The 617-nt window shown below is 36.0% G+C and overlaps 1 protein-coding gene across 1 annotated transcript in view; it reads right to left on the bottom strand.

Annotated features, from left to right (window-relative positions):
* The window catches only part of LOC107725451 (uncharacterized), a 31,128-nt gene extending 30,511 nt beyond the window's left edge, over nucleotides 1–617 (bottom strand). Inside the window, exon 1 of the mRNA XM_016534697.1 lies at nucleotides 418–617. The gene's annotated coding sequence lies outside the window, so the exon portion shown is untranslated. The remainder of the gene's footprint in view (nucleotides 1–417) is intronic.

Raw genomic sequence — 617 nt, 5'->3', positions numbered from 1 at the left:
TTGAAATTAATGAAATTAAACCTACAGTTTTATTTTAATTAAGGAAAAAAACAATTGAGTTTTCATATCTCCAAAGAGTGAGTTTATATATATATATATATATATATATATATTATAAATCCTACTCACTTTCATTCATTGCAAAGCACGCCCAACATGTTTATAAATTATTTTTATTTTCCCAGTAATTTAAATCATTGGCCTACTATTTAATTTCTTTCATCACTGAAAATGACAAAATTAGTTAAGGAAAGTTGTTCAAACACATATATTTAATATATCTACTTTCTGTTAAGCAGACCTACTTTTCCTCTGCAGCTAATAGGATTCCTCCAACCCCTCCTCCTGTCCTCACTCCTGTGACTGTTACATGAACAGGCACATAGAAACCAATTACAGTCAAACCCCTCCCTTTACCTGTTAACTCCCCTCTCAACCGCTCCTTCCCATCCGCTACACTGCAGCAGTGGGAACACAGTAAATTCCCTCCTTCAGTCTTCAGAAAAAGATGCTATTCATGTGTATGAAGTCTCTGTGCCTCCCTCTCTTCTCCACAGAAAATAAAAACAGCTCTGGTCTGCCTTACTGGCTCACGCATACTGGATTTACGCCACCCA

Source organism: Sinocyclocheilus rhinocerous, unplaced genomic scaffold, assembly GCF_001515625.1.
Source record: "Sinocyclocheilus rhinocerous isolate Xijiao unplaced genomic scaffold, SAMN03320098_v1.1 scaffold366, whole genome shotgun sequence".
NCBI classification, from domain to species: domain Eukaryota; kingdom Metazoa; phylum Chordata; class Actinopteri; order Cypriniformes; family Cyprinidae; genus Sinocyclocheilus; species Sinocyclocheilus rhinocerous.
Note: the sequence above shows the minus strand (reverse complement) of the source record. Positions and strands in the feature narration are given on the sequence as shown.